Below are 14,510 nucleotides of genomic sequence, written 5' to 3'. Positions count from 1 at the left end.
AGCGCGGTGCCACATTTGTGTGGCCAGGTTTCCCGTGGACGCTGGGTAGACCAGATACGTCCGACGGTCGCACGCCTTTGAAACCCATTTGTGACTCGCTGCCTTTAGGCTCACGAGCTGGGCGGCGAGCGCGGTGCCACATTTGTGTGGCCGGGTTTCCCGTGGACGCTGGCTAGACCAGATACGTCCGGCGGACGCAAGCCTTTGAAACCCATTTGTGACTCGCTGCCCTGTGGCTCACGAGCTGGGCGGCGAGCGCGGCACCACATTTGTGTGGCCGGGTTTCCCGTGGACGCTGGCTCGACCAGATACGTCCAGCGGACGCAAGCCTTTGAAACCCATTTGTGACTCGCTGCCTTTCGGCTCATGAGCTGGACGGCGAGCGCGGTGCCACATTTGTGTGGCCGGGTTTCCCGTGGACGCTGGCTAGACCAGATACGTCCGGTGGACGCAAGCCTTTGAAACCCATTTGTGACTCGCTGCCTTTCGGCTCATGAGCTGGGCGGCAAGCGCGGCACCACATTTGTGTGGCCAGGTTTCCCGTGGACGCTGGCTAGACAAGATACGTCCGGCGGATGCAAGCCTTTGAAACCCATTTGTGACTCGCTGCCTTTCGGCTCATGAGCTGGACGGCGAGCGCGGTGCCACATTTGTGTGGCCGGGTTTCTCGTGGACGCTGGGTAGACCAGATACATCCGGCGGACGCAAGCCTTTGAAACCCATTTATGACTCGCTGCCTTTCGGCTCACGAGCTGGATGGCGAGCGCGGTGCCACATTTGTGTGGCCAGGTTTCCCGTGGATGCTGGCTAGACCAGATACGTCCGGCGGACGCAAGCCTTTGAAATCCATTTGTGACTCGCTGCCCTTCGGCTCACGAGCTGGGAGGCGAGCGCGGTGCCACATTTGTGTGGCCGGGTTTCCTATGGACGCTGGCTCGACCAGATACGTCCGGAGGACGCAAGCCTTTGAAACCCATTTGTGACTCGCTGCCTTTCGGCTCACAAGCTGGGCGGCGAGCGCGGTGCCACATTTGTGTGGCCGGGTTTCCCGTGGACGCTGGCTACACCAGATACGTCCGGCGGACGCAAGCCTTTGAAACCCATTTGTGACTCGCTTCCCTTCGGCTCACGAGATGGGCGGCTAGCGCGGCACCACATTTGTCTGGCCGGGTTTCCCGTGGACGCTGGCTCGACCAGATACGTCCGGTGGACGCAAGCCTTTGAAACCCATCTGTGACTCGCTGCCTTTCGGCTCATGAGCTGGACGGCGAGCGCGGTGCCACATTTGTGTGGCCGGGTTTCCCGTGGACGCTGGCTAGACCAGATACGTCCGGCGGACGTAAGCCTTTGAAACCCATTTGTGACTCGCTGCCTTTCGGCTCATGAGCTGGGCGGCGAGCGCGGCACCACATTTGTGTGGCTAGGTTTCCCGTGGACGCTGGCTAGACCAGATACGTCCGGCGGATGCAAGCCTTTGAAACCCATTTGTGACTCGCTGCCTTTCGGCTCATGAGCTGGACGGCGAGCGCGGTGCCACATTTGTGTGGCCGGGTTTCCCGTGGACGCTGGGTAGACCAGATACTTCCGGCGGACGCAAGCCTTTGAAACCCATTTATGACTCGCTGCCTTTCAGCTCACGAGCTGGATGGCTAGCGCGGTGCCACATTTGTGTGGCCAGGTTTCCCGTGGACGCTGGGTAGACCAGATACGTCCGACGGTCGCACGCCTTTGAAACCCATTTGTGACTCGCTGCCTTTAGGCTCACGAGCTGGGCGGCGAGCGCGGTGCCACATTTGTGTGGCCGGGTTTCCCGTGGACGCTGGCTAGACCAGATACGTCCGGCGGACGCAAGCCTTTGAAACCCATTTGTGACTCGCTGCCCTGCGGCTCATGAGCTGGGCGGCGAGCGCGGCACCACATTTGTGTGGCCGGGTTTCCCGTGGATGCTGGCTCGACCAGATACGTCCAGCGGACGCAAGCCTTTGAAACCCATTTGTGACTCGCTGCCTTTCAGCTCATGAGCTGGACTGCGAGCGCGGTGCCACATTTGTGTGGCCGGGTTTCCCGTGGACGCTGGCTAGACCAGATACGTCCGGCGGACGCAAGCCTTTGAAACCCATTTGTGACTCGCTGCCTTTCGGCTCATGAGCTGGGCGGCGAGCGCGGCACCACATTTGTGTGGCCAGGTTTCCCGTGGACGCTGGCTAGACAAGATACGTCTAGCGGATGCAAGCCTTTGAAACCCATTTGTGACTCGCTGCCTTTCGGCTCATGAGCTGGACGGCGAGCGCGGTGCCACATTTGTGTGGCCGGGTTTCTCGTGGACGCTGGGTAGACCAGATACATCCGGCGGACGCAAGCCTTTGAAACCCATTTATGACTCGCTGCCTTTCGGCTCACGAGCTGGATGACGAGCGCAGTGCCACATTTGTGTGGCCAGGTTTCCCGTGGATGCTGGCTAGACCAGATACGTCCGACGGTCGCACGCCGTTGAAACCCATTTGTGACTCGCTGCCTTTAGGCTCACGAGCTTGTCGGCGAGTGCGGTGCCATATTTGTGTGGCCGGGCTTCCCGTGGACGCTGGCTAGACCAGATACGTCCGGCGGACGTAAGCCTTTGAAACCCATTTGTGACTCGCTGCCTTTCGGCTCATGAGCTGGGCGTCGAGCGCGGCACCACATTTGTGTGGCCATGTTTCCCGTGGACGCTGGCTAGACCAGATACGTCCGGCGGATGCAAGCCTTTGAAATCCATTTGTGACTCGCTGCCTTTCGGCTCATGAGCTGGACGGCGAGCGCGGTGCCACATTTGTGTGGCCGGGTTTCCCGTGGACGCTGGGTAGACCAGATACTTCCGGCGGACGCAAGCCTTTGAAACCCATTTATGACTCGCTGCCTTTCGGCTCACGAGCTGGATGGCTAGCGCGGTGCCACATTTGTGTGGCCAGGTTTCCCGTGGACGCTGGGTAGACCAGATACGTCCGACGGTCGCACGCCTTTGAAACCCATTTGTGACTCGCTGCCTTTAGGCTCACGAGCTGGGCGGCGAGCGCGGTGCCACATTTGTGTGGCCGGGTTTCCCGTGGACGCTGGCTAGACCAGATACGTCCGGCGGACGCAAGCCTTTGAAACCCATTTGTGACTCGCTGCCCTGCGGCTCATGAGCTGGGCGGCGAGCGCGGCACCACATTTGTGTGGCCGGGTTTCCCGTGGATGCTGGCTCGACCAGATACGTCCAGCGGACGCAAGCCTTTGAAACCCATTTGTGACTCGCTGCCTTTCAGCTCATGAGCTGGACTGCGAGCGCGGTGCCACATTTGTGTGGCCGGGTTTCCCGTGGACGCTGGCTAGACCAGATACGTCCGGCGGACGCAAGCCTTTGAAACCCATTTGTGACTCGCTGCCTTTCGGCTCATGAGCTGGGCGGCGAGCGCGGCACCACATTTGTGTGGCCAGGTTTCCCGTGGACGCTGGCTAGACAAGATACGTCCAGCGGATGCAAGCCTTTGAAACCCATTTGTGACTCGCTGCCTTTCGGCTCATGAGCTGGACGGCGAGCGCGGTGCCACATTTGTGTGGCCGGGTTTCTCGTGGACGCTGGGTAGACCAGATACATCCGGCGGACGCAAGCCTTTGAAACCCATTTATGACTCGCTGCCTTTCGGCTCACGAGCTGGATGACGAGCGCAGTGCCACATTTGTGTGGCCAGGTTTCCCGTGGATGATGGCTAGACCAGATACGTCCGATTGTCGCACGCCGTTGAAACCCATTTGTGACTCGCTGCCTTTAGGCTCACGAGCTTGTCGGCGAGTGCGGTGCCATATTTGTGTGGCCGGGCTTCCCGTGGACGCTGGCTCGACCAGATACGTCCGGCGGACGAAAGCCTTTGAAACCCATTTGTGACTCACTCCCTTTCGGCTCTCGAGCTGGGTGACAAGCGTGGTAACACATTTGTGTGGCCGGGTTTCCCGTGGACGCTGGCTAGACCAGATACGTCCGGCGGACGCAAGCCTTTGAAACCCATTTGTGACTCACTGCCTTTCGGCTCACGAGCTAGGCGACGAGCGTGGTACCACATTTGTGTGCCCAGGTTTCCCGTGGACGCTGGCTAGACCAGATACGTCCGGCGGACGCAAGCCTTTGAAACCCATTTGTGACTCGCTGCCTTTCGGCTCACAAGCTGGGCGGCGAGCGCGGTGCCACATTTGTGTGGCCGGGTTTCCCGTGGACGCTGGCTAGACCAGATACGTCCGACGGTCGCACGCCTTTGAAACCCATTTGTGACTCGCTACCTTTAGGCTCACGAGCTGGGCGGCGAGCGCGGTGCCATATTTGTGTGGTCGGGCTTCCCATGGACGCTGGCTAGACCGGATACGTCCGGCGGACGCAAGCCTTTGAAACCCATTTGTCACTCGCTGCCTTTCGGCTCACGAGTTTGGCGGCGAGCGCGGCGCCACATTTGTGTGGCCGGGTTTCCCGTGGACGCTGGCTAGACCAGTTACGTCCGGCGGATGCAAGCCTTTGAAATCCATTTGTGACTCGCTGCCTTTCGGCTCACGAGCTGGGCGGCGAGGGCGGTGCCACATTTGTGTGGCCGGGTTTCCCGTGGACGCTGGCTAGACCAGATACGTCCGGCGGACGCAAGCCTTTGAAACCCATTTGTGACTCGCTGCCCTGTGGCTCACGAGCTGGGCGGGGAGCGCGGCACCACATTTGTGTGGCCGGGTTTCCCGTGGACGCTGGCTCGACCAGATACGTCCAGCGGACGCAAGCCTTTGAAACCCATTTGTGACTCGCTGCCTTTCGGCTCATGAGCTGGACGGCGAGCGCGGTGCCACATTTGTGTGGCCGGGTTTCCCGTGGACGCTGACTAGACCAGATACGTCCGGTGGACGCAAGCCTTTGAAACCCATTTGTGACTCGCTGCCTTTCGGCTCATGAGCTGGGCGGCGAGCGCGGCACCACATTTGTGTGGCCAGGTTTCCCGTGGACGCTGGCTAGACAAGATACGTCCGGCGGATGCAAGCCTTTGAAACCCATTTGTGACTCGCTGCCTTTCGGCTCATGAGCTGGACGGCGAGCGCGGTGCCACATTTGTGTGGCCGGGTTTCTCGTGGACGCTGGGTAGACCAGATACATCCGGCGGACGCAAGCCTTTGAAACCCATTTATGACTCGCTGCCTTTCGGCTCACGAGCTGGATGGCGAGCGCGGTGCCACATTTGTGTGGCCAGGTTTCCCGTGGATGCTGGCTAGACCAGATACGTCCGGCGGACGCAAGCCTTTGAAATCCATTTGTGACTCGCTGCCCTTCGGCTCACGAGCTGGGAGGCGAGCGCGGTGCCACATTTGTGTGGCCGGGTTTCCCATGGACGCTGGCTCGACCAGATACGTCCGGTGGACGCAAGCCTTTGAAACCCATTTGTGACTCGCTGCCTTTCGGCTCACAAGCTGGGCGGCGAGCGCGGTGCCACATTTGTGTGGCCGGGTTTCCCGTGGACGCTGGCTACACCAGATACGTCCGGCGGACGCAAGCCTTTGAAACCCATTTGTGACTCGCTGCCCTGTGGCTCACGAGCTGGGCGGGGAGCGCGGCACCACATTTGTGTGGCCGGGTTTCCCGTGGACGCTGGCTCGACCAGATACGTCCGGTGGACGCAAGCCTTTGAAACCCATCTGTGACTCGCTGCCTTTCGGCTCATGAGCTGGACGGCGAGCGCGGTGCCACATTTGTGTGGCCGGGTTTCCCGTGGACGCTGGCTAGACCAGATACGTCCGGCGGACGTAAGCCTTTGAAACCCATTTGTGACTCGCTGCCTTTCGGCTCATGAGCTGGGCGTCGAGCGCGGCACCACATTTGTGTGGCCATGTTTCCCGTGGACGCTGGCTAGACCAGATACGTCCGGCGGATGCAAGCCTTTGAAACCCATTTGTGACTCGCTGCCTTTCGGCTCATGAGCTGGACGGCGAGCGCGGTGCCACATTTGTGTGGCCGGGTTTCCCGTGGACGCTAGGTAGACCAGATACTTCCGGCGGACGCAAGCCTTTGAAACCCATTTATGACTCGCTGCCTTTCGGCTCACGAGCTGGATGGCGAGCGCGGTGCCACATTTGTGTGGCCAGGTTTCCCGTGGACGCTGGGTAGACCAGATACGTCCGACGGTCGCACGCCTTTGAAACCCATTTGTGACTCGCTGCCTTTAGGCTCACGAGCTGGGCGGCGAGCGCGGTGCCACATTTGTGTGGCCGGGTTTCCCGTGGACGCTGGCTAAACCAGATACGTCCGGCGGACGCAAGCCTTTGAAACCCATTTGTGACTCGCTGCCCTGCGGCTCATGAGGTGGGCGGCGAGCGTGGCACCACATTTGTGTGGCCGGGTTTCCCGTGGATGCTGGCTCGACCAGATACGTCCAGCGGACGCAAGCCTTTGAAACCCATTTGTGACTCGCTGCCTTTCGGCTCATGAGCTGGGCGGCGAGTGCGGCACCACATTTGTGTGGCCAGGTTTCCCGTGGACGCTGGCTAGACAAGATACGTCCGGCGGATGCAAGCCTTTGAAACCCATTTGTGACTCGCTGCCTTTCGGCTCATGAGCTGGACGGCGAGCGCGGTGCCACATTTGTGTGGCCGGGTTTCTCGTGGACGCTGGGTAGACCAGATACATCCGGCGGACGCAAGCCTTTGAAACCCATTTATGACTCGCTGCCTTTCGGCTCATGAGCTGGATGACGAGCGCAGTGCCACATTTGTGTGGCCAGGTTTCCCGTGGATGCTGGCTAGACCAGATACGTCCGACGGTCGCACGCCGTTGAAACCCATTTGTGACTCGCTGCCTTTAGGCTCATGAGCTTGTCGGCGAGTGCGGTGCCATATTTGTGTGACCGGGCTTCCCGTGGACGCTGGCTCGACCAGATACGTCCGGCGGACGAAAGCCTTTGAAACCCATTTGTGACTCACTCCCTTTCGGCTCACAAGCTGGGTGACAAGCGTGGTAACACATTTGTGTGGCCGGGTTTCCCGTGGACGCTGGCTAGACCAGATACGTCCGGCGGACGCAAGCCTTTGAAACCCATTTGTGACTCACTGCCTTTCGGCTCACGAGCTAGGCAACGAGCGTGGTACCACATTTGTGTGGCCGGGTTTCCCGTGGACGCTGGCTAGACCAGATACGTCTGGCGGACGCAAGCCTTTGAAATCCATTTGTGACTCGCTGCCCTTCGGCTCACGAGCTGGGAGGCGAGTGCGGTGCCACATTTGTGTGGCCGGGTTTCCCGTGGACGCTGGCTCGTCCAGATACGTCCGGAGGACGCAAGCCTTTGAAACCCATTTGTGACTCGCTGCCTTTCGGCTCACGAGATGGGCGGCGAGCGCGGTGCCATATTTGTGTGGCCGGGTTTCCCGTGGACGCTGGCTACACCAGATACGTCCGGCGGACGTAAGCCTTTGAAACCCATTTGTGACTCGCTTCCCTTTGGCTCATGAGATGGGCGGCTAGTGCGGCACCACATTTGTGTGGCCGGGTTTCCCGTGGACGCTGGCTCGACTAGATACGTCCGGCGGACGCAAGCCTTTGAAACCCATTTGTGACTCGCTGCCTTTCGGCTCATGAGCTGGACGGCGAGCGCGGTGCCACATTTGTGTGGCCGGGTTTCCTGTGGACGCTGGGTAGACCAGATACTTCCGGCGGACGCAAGCCTTTGAAACCTATTTATGACTCGCTGCCTTTCGGCTCACGAGCTGGATGGCGAGCGCGGTGCCACATTTGTGTGGCCAGGTTTCCCGTGGACGCTGGGTAGACCAGATACGTCCGACGGTCGCACGCCTTTGGAATCCATTTGTGACTCGCTGCCTTTAGGCTCATGAGCTGGGCGGCGAGCGCGGTGCCACATTTGTGTGGTCGGGCTTCCCATGGACGCTGGCTAGACCGGATACGTCCGGCGGACGCAAGCCTTTGAAACCCATTTGTCACTCGCTGCCTTTCGGCTCACGAGTTTGGCGGCGAGCGCGGCGCCACATTTGTGTGGCCGGGTTTCCCGTGGACGCTGGCTAGACCAGTTACGTCCGGCGGATGCAAGCCTTTGAAATCCATTTGTGACTCGCTGCCTTTCGGCTCACGAGCTGGGCGGCGAGGGCGGTGCCACATTTGTGTGGCCGGGTTTCCCGTGGACGCTGGCTAGACCAGATACGTCCGGCGGACGCAAGCCTTTGAAACCCATTTGTGACTCGCTGCCCTGTGGCTCACGAGCTGGGCGGGGAGCGCGGCACCACATTTGTGTGGCCGGGTTTCCCGTGGACGCTGGCTCGACCAGATACGTCCAGCGGATGCAAGCCTTTGAAACCCATTTGTGACTCGCTGCCTTTCGGCTCATGAGCTGGACGGCGAGCGCGGTGCCACATTTGTGTGGCCGGGTTTCCCGTGGACGCTGACTAGACCAGATACGTCCGGTGGACGCAAGCCTTTGAAACCCATTTGTGACTCGCTGCCTTTCGGCTCATGAGCTGGGCGGCGAGCGCGGCACCACATTTGTGTGGCCAGGTTTCCCGTGGACGCTGGCTAGACAAGATACGTCCGGCGGATGCAAGCCTTTGAAACCCATTTGTGACTCGCTGCCTTTCGGCTCATGAGCTGGACGGCGAGCGCGGTGCCACATTTGTGTGGCCGGGTTTCTCGTGGACGCTGGGTAGACCAGATACATCCGGCGGACGCAAGCCTTTGAAACCCATTTATGACTCGCTGCCTTTCGGCTCACGAGCTGGATGGCGAGCGCGGTGCCACATTTGTGTGGCCAGGTTTCCCGTGGATGCTGGCTAGACCAGATACGTCCGGCGGACGCAAGCCTTTGAAATCCATTTGTGACTCGCTGCCCTTCGGCTCACGAGCTGGGAGGCGAGCGCGGTGCCACATTTGTGTGGCCGGGTTTCCCATGGACGCTGGCTCGACCAGATACGTCCGGTGGACGCAAGCCTTTGAAACCCATTTGTGACTCGCTGCCTTTCGGCTCACAAGCTGGGCGGCGAGCGCGGTGCCACATTTGTGTGGCCGGGTTTCCCGTGGACGCTGGCTACACCAGATACGTCCGGCGGACGCAAGCCTTTGAAACCCATTTGTGACTCGCTGCCCTGTGGCTCACGAGCTGGGCGGGGAGCGCGGCACCACATTTGTGTGGCCGGGTTTCCCGTGGACGCTGGCTCGACCAGATACGTCCGGTGGACGCAAGCCTTTGAAACCCATCTGTGACTCGCTGCCTTTCGGCTCATGAGCTGGACGGCGAGCGCGGTGCCACATTTGTGTGGCCGGGTTTCCCGTGGACGCTGGCTAGACCAGATACGTCCGGCGGACGTAAGCCTTTGAAACCCATTTGTGACTCGCTGCCTTTCGGCTCATGAGCTGGGCGTCGAGCGCGGCACCACATTTGTGTGGCCATGTTTCCCGTGGACGCTGGCTAGACCAGATACGTCCGGCGGATGCAAGCCTTTGAAACCCATTTGTGACTCGCTGCCTTTCGGCTCATGAGCTGGACGGCGAGCGCGGTGCCACATTTGTGTGGCCGGGTTTCCCGTGGACGCTAGGTAGACCAGATACTTCCGGCGGACGCAAGCTTTTGAAACCCATTTATGACTCGCTGCCTTTCGGCTCACGAGCTGGATGGCGAGCGCGGTGCCACATTTGTGTGGCCAGGTTTCCCGTGGACGCTGGGTAGACCAGATACGTCCGACGGTCGCACGCCTTTGAAACCCATTTGTGACTCGCTGCCTTTAGGCTCACGAGCTGGGCGGCGAGCGCGGTGCCACATTTGTGTGGCCGGGTTTCCCGTGGACGCTGGCTAAACCAGATACGTCCGGCGGACGCAAGCCTTTGAAACCCATTTGTGACTCGCTGCCCTGCGGCTCATGAGCTGGGCGGCGAGCGTGGCACCACATTTGTGTGGCCGGGTTTCCCGTGGATGCTGGCTCGACCAGATACGTCCAGCAGACGCAAGCCTTTGAAACCCATTTGTGACTCGCTGCCTTTCGGCTCATGAGCTGGGCGGCGAGTGCGGCACCACATTTGTGTGGCCAGGTTTCCCGTGGACGCTGGCTAGACAAGATACGTCCGGCGGATGCAAGCCTTTGAAACCCATTTGTGACTCGCTGCCTTTCGGCTCATGAGCTGGACGGCGAGCGCGGTGCCACATTTGTGTGGCCGGGTTTCTCGTGGACGCTGGGTAGACCAGATACATCCGGCGGACGCAAGCCTTTGAAACCCATTTATGACTCGCTGCCTTTCGGCTCACGAGCTGGATGACGAGCGCAGTGCCACATTTGTGTGGCCAGGTTTCCCGTGGATGCTGGCTAGACCAGATACGTCCGACGGTCGCACGCCGTTGAAACCCATTTGTGACTCGCTGCCTTTAGGCTCATGAGCTTGTCGGCGAGTGCGGTGCCATATTTGTGTGACCGGGCTTCCCGTGGACGCTGGCTCGACCAGATACGTCCGGCGGACGAAAGCCTTTGAAACCCATTTGTGACTCACTCCCTTTCGGCTCACGAGCTGGGTGACAAGCGTGGTAACACATTTGTGTGGCCGGGTTTCCCGTGGACGCTGGCTAGACCAGATACGTCCGGCGGACGCAAGCCTTTGAAACCCATTTGTGACTCACTGCCTTTCGGCTCACGAGCTAGGCAACGAGCGTGGTACCACATTTGTGTGGCCGGGTTTCCCGTGGACGCTGGCTAGACCAGATACGTCTGGCGGACGCAAGCCTTTGAAATCCATTTGTGACTCGCTGCCCTTCGGCTCACGAGCTGGGAGGCGAGTGCGGTGCCACATTTGTGTGGCCGGGTTTCCCGTGGACGCTGGCTCGTCCAGATACGTCCGGAGGACGCAAGCCTTTGAAACCCATTTGTGACTCGCTGCCTTTCGGCTCACGAGATGGGCGGCGAGCGCGGTGCCATATTTGTGTGGCCGGGTTTCCCGTGGACGCTGGCTACACCAGATACGTCCGGCGGACGTAAGCCTTTGAAACCCATTTGTGACTCGCTTCCCTTTGGCTCATGAGATGGGCGGCTAGTGCGGCACCACATTTGTGTGGCCGGGTTTCCCGTGGACGCTGGCTCGACTAGATACGTCCGGCGGACGCAAGCCTTTGAAACCCATTTGTGACTCGCTGCCTTTCGGCTCATGAGCTGGACGGCGAGCGCGGTGCCACATTTGTGTGGCCGGGTTTCCTGTGGACGCTGGGTAGACCAGATACTTCCGGCGGACGCAAGCCTTTGAAACCTATTTATGACTCGCTGCCTTTCGGCTCACGAGCTGGATGGCGAGCGCGGTGCCACATTTGTGTGGCCAGGTTTCCCGTGGACGCTGGGTAGACCAGATACGTCCGACGGTCGCACGCCTTTGAAATCCATTTGTGACTCGCTGCCTTTAGGCTCATGAGCTGGGCGGCGAGCGCGGTGCCACATTTGTGTAGCCGGGTTTCCCGTGGACTCTGGCTAGACCAGATACGTCCGGCGGACGCAAGCCTTTGAAACCCATTTGTGACTCGCTGCCCTGCGGCTCATGAGCTGGGCGGCGGGCGTGGCACCACATTTGTGTGGCCGGGTTTCCCGTGGACGCTGGCTCGACCAGATACGTCCAGCGGACGCAAGCCTTTGAAACCCATTTGTGACTCGCTGCCTTTCGGCTCATGAGCTGGACGGCGAGCGCGGTGCCACATTTGTGTGGCCGGGTTTCCCGTGGACGCTGGCTAGACCAGATACGTCCGGCGGATGCAAGCCTTTGAAACCCATTTGTGACTCGCTGCCTTTCGGCTCATGAGCTGGGCGGCGAGCGCGGTGCCACATTTGTGTGGCCGGGTTTCTCGTGGACGCTGGGTAGACCAGATACATCCGGCGGACGCAAGCCTTTGAAACCCATTTATGACTCGCTGCCTTTCGGCTCACGAGCTGGATGGCTAGCGCGGTGCCACATTTGTGTGGCCAGGTTTCCCGTGGATGCTGGCTAGACCAGAAACGTCTGACGGTTGCACGCCGTTGAAACCCATTTGTGACTCGCTGCCTTTAGGCTCACGAGCTGGGCGGCGAGTGCGGTGCCATATTTGTGTGGCCGGGCTTCCCGTGGACGCTGGCTCGACCAGATACGTCCGGCGGACGCAAGCCTTTGAAACCCATTTGTGACTCACTGCCTTTCGGCTGACGAGCTGGGTGACGAGCGTGGTAACACATTTGTGTGGCCGGGTTTCCGGTGGACGCTGGCTAGACCAGATACGTCCGGCGGACGCAAGCCTTTGAAACCCATTTGTGACTCGCTGCCTTTCGGCTCACTAGCTGGGCGACGAGCATGCTACCACATTTGTGTGGCCGGGTTTCCCGTGGACGATGGCTAGACCAGATACGTCCGGCGGACGCAAGCCTTTGAAACCCATTTGTGACTCGCTGCCTTTCGGCTCATGAGCTGGACGGCGAGCGCGGTGCCACATTTGTGTGGCTGGGTTTCCCGTGGACGTTGACTAGACCAGATACGCCCGGTGGACGCAAGCCGTTGAAACCCATTTGTGACTCGCTGCCTTTCGGCTCATGAGCTGGGCGGTGAGCGCGGCACCACATTTGTGTGGCCAGGTTTCCCGTGGACGCTGGCTAGACAAGATACGTCCGGCGGATGCAAGCCTTTGAAACCCATTTGTGACTCGCTGCCTTTCGGCTCATGAGCTGGACGGCGAGCGCGGTGCCACATTTGTGTGGCCGGGTTTCTCATGGACGCTGGGTAGACCAGATACATCCGGCAGACGCAAGCCTTTGAAACCCATTTATGACTCGCTGTCTTTCGGCTCACGAGCTGGATGGCGAGCGCGGTGCCACATTTGTGTGGCCAGGTTTCCCGTGGATGCTGGCTAGACCAGATACGTCCGACGGTCGCACGCCTTTGAAACCCATTTGTGACTCGCTGCCTTTAGGCTCACGAGCTGGGCGGCGAGTGCGGTGCCATATTTGTGTGGGCGGGCTTCCCGTGGACGCTGGCTCGACCAGATACGTCCGGCGGACGCAAGCCTTTGAAACCCATTTGTGAATCACTACCTTTCGGCTCACGAGCTGGGTGACGAGCGTGGTAACAAATTTGTGTGGCCGGGTTTCCCGTGGACGCTGGCTAGACCAGATACGTCCGGCGGACGCAATCCTTTGAAACCTATTTGTGACTCACTGCCTTTCGGCTCACGAGCTGGGCGACTAGCGTGGTACCACATTTGTGTGGCCGGGTTTCCCGTGGACGCTGGCTAGACCAGATACGTCCGGCGGACGCAAGCCTTTGAAACCCATTTGTGACTCACTGCCTTTCAGCTCACGAGCTGGGTGACGAGCGTGGTAACACACTTGTGTGGCCGGGTTTCCCGTGGACGCTGGCTAGACCAGATACGTCTGGCGGACGCAAGCCTTTGAAACCCATTTGTGACTCGCTGCCTTTCGGCTCACGAGCTAGGCGACGAGCGTGGTACCACATTTGTGTGGCCGGGTTTCCCGTGGACGCTGGCTAGACCAGATACGTCCGGCGGACGCAAGCCTTTGAAATCCATTTGTGACTCGCTGCCCTTCGGCTCACGAGCTGGGAGGCGAGCGCGGCGCCACATTTGTGTGGCCGGGTTTCCCGTGGACGCTGGCTCGACCAGATACGTCCGGAGGACGCAAGCCTTTGAAACCCATTTGTGACTCGCTGCCTTTCGGCTCATGAGCTGGACGGCGAGCGCGGTGCCACATTTGCGTGGCCGGGTTTCCCGTGGACGCTGGGTAGACCAGATACATCCGGCGGACGCAAGCCTTTGAAACCCATTTGTGACTCGCTGCCTTTCGGCTCATGAGCTGGGCGGCTAGCGCGGCACCACATTTGTGTGGCCGGGTTTCCCGTGGACACTGGCTCGACCAGATACGTCCGGCGGACGCAAGTCTTTGAAACCCATTTGTGACTCGCTGCCTTTCGGCTCATGAGATGGACGGCGAGCGCGGTGCCACATTTGTGTGGCCGGGTTTCCCGTGGACGCTGGCTAGACCAAATACGTCCGGCGGACGCAAGCCTTTGAAACCCATTTGTGACTCGCTGCCTTTCGGTTCATGAGCTGGGCGGCGAGCGCGGTGCCACATTTGTGTGGCTGGGTTTCTCGTGGACGCTGGGTAGACCAGATACATCCGGCGGACGCAAGCCTTTGAAACCCATTTATGACTCGCTGCCGTTCGGCTCACGAGCTGGATGGCTAGCGCGGTGCCACATTTGTGTGGCCAGGTTTCCCGTGGATGCTGGCTAGACCAGATACGTCTGACGGTTGCACGCCGTTGAAACCCATTTGTGACTCGCTGCCTTTAGGCTCACGAGCTGGGCGGCGAGTGCGGTGGGATATTTGTGTGGCCGGGCTTTCCGTGGACGCTGGCTCGACCAGATACGTCCGCCGGACGCAAGCCTTTGAAACCCATTTGTGACTCACTGCCTTTCGGCTCACGAACTGGGTGACGAGCGTGGTAACACATTTGTGTGGCCGGGTTTC

Source organism: Urtica dioica, chromosome 1, assembly GCF_054948205.1.
Source record: "Urtica dioica subsp. dioica isolate 48M chromosome 1, U.dioica_male_clone48M_v1_H2, whole genome shotgun sequence".
Classification (NCBI taxonomy): Eukaryota; Viridiplantae; Streptophyta; class Magnoliopsida; order Rosales; family Urticaceae; genus Urtica; species Urtica dioica.
This window is presented reverse-complemented; position numbering follows the sequence as displayed.